The sequence below is a fragment of the Schistocerca serialis genome, unplaced genomic scaffold (assembly GCF_023864345.2).
Source record: "Schistocerca serialis cubense isolate TAMUIC-IGC-003099 unplaced genomic scaffold, iqSchSeri2.2 HiC_scaffold_328, whole genome shotgun sequence".
Taxonomy (NCBI): Eukaryota; Metazoa; Arthropoda; class Insecta; order Orthoptera; family Acrididae; genus Schistocerca; species Schistocerca serialis.
The window spans coordinates 52501-56053 of record NW_026047898.1 but is presented as its reverse complement, the minus strand read 5'-3'; the positions used below and the strand labels follow the sequence as shown (position 1 = coordinate 56053).

General features: G+C 51.5%; 1 non-coding gene across 1 annotated transcript in view; it reads left to right on the top strand.

Annotated features, from left to right (window-relative positions):
* The first annotated feature begins 3501 nt into the window (after positions 1 to 3501).
* Positions 3502 to 3553, top strand: part of LOC126445135 (small subunit ribosomal RNA) — a 1909-nt gene continuing 1857 nt past the window's right edge. The window contains exon 1 of the ribosomal RNA XR_007582948.1: positions 3502 to 3553. This exon is cut by the window's right edge and continues 1857 nt beyond it. This is a non-coding gene — a ribosomal RNA (small subunit ribosomal RNA).

Below are 3553 nucleotides of genomic sequence, written 5' to 3'. Positions count from 1 at the left end.
ACCTAACCTACGTTGTACCTTAACCTAACCTACGTTGTACCTTAACCTAACCTACGTTGTACCTTAACCTAACCTACGTTGTACCTTAACCTAACCTACGTTGTACCTTAACCTAACCTACGTTGTACCTTAACCTAACCTACGTTGTGCCTTAACCTAACCTACGTTGTGCCTTAACCTAACCTACGTTGTGCCTTAACCTAACCTACGTTGTGCCTTAACCTAACCTACGTTGTGCCTTAACCTAACCTACGTTGTGCCTTAACCTAACCTACGTTGTGCCTTAACCTAACCTATGTTGTGCCTTAACCTAACCTATGTTGTGCCTTAACCTAACCTATGTTGTGCCTTAACCTAACCTATGTTGTGCCTTAACCTAACCTATGTTGTGCCTTAACCTAACCTATGTTGTGCCTTAACCTAACCTATGTTGTGCCTTAACCTAACCTATGTTGTGCCTTAACCTAACCTATGTTGTGCCTTAACCTAACCTATGTTGTGCCTTAACCTAACCTATGTTGTGCCTTAACCTAACCTATGTTGTGCCTTAACCTAACCTACGTTGTGCCTTAACCTAACCTACGTTGTGCCTTAACCTAACCTACGTTGTGCCTTAACCTAACCTACGTTGTGCCTTAACCTAACCTACGTTGTGCCTTAACCTAACCTACGTTGTGCCTTAACCTAACCTACGTTGTGCCTTAACCTAACCTACGTTGTGCCTTAACCTAACCTACGTTGTGCCTTAACCTAACCTACGTTGTGCCTTAACCTAACCTACGTTGTGCCTTAACCTAACCTATGTTGTGCCTTAACCTAACCTATGTTGTGCCTTAACCTAACCTATGTTGTGCCTTAACCTAACCTATGTTGTGCCTTAACCTAACCTATGTTGTGCCTTAACCTAACCTATGTTGTGCCTTAACCTAACCTATGTTGTGCCTTAACCTAACCTATGTTGTGCCTTAACCTAACCTATGTTGTGCCTTAACCTAACCTATGTTGTGCCTTAACCTAACCTATGTTGTGCCTTAACCTAACCTATGTTGTGCCTTAACCTAACCTACGTTGTGCCTTAACCTAACCTACGTTGTGCCTTAACCTAACCCATATTGTACCTTAACCTAACCCATATTGTACCTTAACCTAACCCATATTGTACCTTAACCTAACCCATATTGTACCTTAACCTAACCCATATTGTACCTTAACGTAACCTAATTTGTGCCTTAACGTAACCTAATTTGTGCCTTAACGTAACCTAATTTGTGCCTTAACGTAACCTAATTTGTGCCTTAACGTAACCTAATTTGTGCCTTAACGTAACCTAATTTGTGCCTTAACGTAACCTAATTTGTGCCTTAACGTAACCTAATTTGTGCCTTAACGTAACCTAATTTGTGCCTTAACGTAACCTAATTTGTGCCTTAACGTAACCTAATTTGTGCCTTAACGTAACCTAATTTGTGCCTTAACGTAACCTAATTTGTGCCTTAACGTAACCTAATTTGTGCCTTAACGTAACCTAATTTGTGCCTTAACGTAACCCATGTTGTGCCTTAACGTAACCCATGTTGTGCCTTAACGTAACCCAATTTGTGCCTTAACGTAACCCATGTTGTGCCTTAACCTAACCTATATTGTGCCTCAACCTAACCTATATTGCGCCTTAACCTGACGCACGTTGTCGCTGAACCTGCTCTGTAATTGTTATGCAACTCGTTAAATTAGTGTAGTGTTGCCTAACCGCAACCCTCGCAATATAGTTCGCTATTCGCACTGCCCGGTCCCCTGTGTATCGCGTCATGTTAAACACCTTGCAGGTGTTGCTGACTTTCCACATGCTCCTGCTATACACTGTAATGTGGATAGCAGCAGGACGTACATGCCCCCCCCCCTTTCCCCCCTGCCTTCGCAAGCTGGTCGTTGAGAAGTTTGCATGTTCAATGCCCTTCGCATGCCGACGTACTCAGCCTACGTTGTGGTACGGCCTGTCACCTGTCCGCCGATGTACGCAAAACCCACAAACTGTACTGCACATTGGTCCGTATGTACTGAATGATACATCGTGGCACATGTGTGACCGTACGACGACTGCGCCTAGCAACGGCAGACCATACAGTCCAAATATTGTGCACGCAGCTACGTGTCGTCTCCCTATAAGAGCTGGATTGCAGTGTGGTACGCCATTCAGACGTGTGGGAGGAACGGACGCCCTGGATGGCGATCAGCATGAGCAGTCTGTTGATGTAGTGGAGCGTGTATTCGGACGTAGTCGTCTCTTCTCACACACCGTGATAGCATGTTGCACCGCGTTCCACATCTGCGACATCCTGCAGAGGCCGGCTGACAGTCGTTCGCGCAATGGACACCGCATACGTACGGGGGCTACCTTCCACGTGTTCTCGAGGCGTGCACATGTTGTTGCGTCTATGTGGGCAGACGTAGTGTGTTGTGACACCTGACACAGGCATGCAATACTCGTTGCAAATGGCGATGGACGTCTACGTTTGCTGGTGACGTTACGCAAATGAACAACAGGTAACCCGTTGTGGTGCGGTTGTTCTCGCTAGAGGTGAATCAGTGTTGGCGACGATCGGTCGAGCTATTAACCGGTTGTTTCAGGGATACCCACCATGCCCACGAACGTGAAAGGGGACCCACCATGCCCACGAACGCGAAAGGGGATCTGGGTGTGAGGCGATACGCGGCGGTGGCTGGGTGGGACCGTCCCCGGCCGGTGAGGGGGGGCCGCCCGGCGTGCTGGCAGCGCGGTGCGTGGGCGCACGCGCTACAGCCGGCTGGTGGGGGCGGCCAGTGGCAGGCGCGCCGGCCGACGGACGCGGCAGGCGGCGCAGCTGCGCGCCGGCGCCCCCTGCTCGCGGCGCCTTGCGGCCAAAGTAGGTCCTCGCGGGCCCGGTGCGAAGCGCGGTGGCCATCTGCAGTGTGCTGGTCCGATTGAGGACTGTGTGCGCTGAGGATGCGCCGCCGCCCGGCGCTCGGCGCCGCGACGCCGTCTGCTGCTCGGTCGCCCCAGCGGTTCTCGCAGGTGGTTTGTATCGCAGCTGTGCGGACGTGTTGGCGCGTGCGCTGTGCTGGGAGAGTTCGCTTCGGCACCCAAGTGGGGCTTTTGTCCTTCTGTGGCGCTGGCGTTGGAGCTGCCGGTCACCGTAGGTGGCGCGTGTTGTCTCCCGCCGGCAATGCCACGACAGCACGCTCCCGGGCCTCTGTCGGCAGCGGCAAGCTCAGTTGGGAGCACGGGTGGTCGCACCTAAAGCGTCTACTCGCCTAACTCCGGGCGATTGCGCCTCTCTCGAACCCGACCAAGTACTTAGGACGGCGCTGCGCGCCGCCGGGACCTGAGAGGGTTTCGAGGTGTGTTGTGCAGGGGAGCTCAGCCTCCTCCTGTTTGCAGAATAATTGAGCGGACGCTTGCGTGTTCGCGCGGGCCCCCGGGACACACTCCCGGGCGGCCGGCTGCTCAGCTCTAGTTGACGCAGCTCCCTGGTTGATCCTGCCAGTAGTCATATGCTTGTCTCAAAGATTAAGCCAT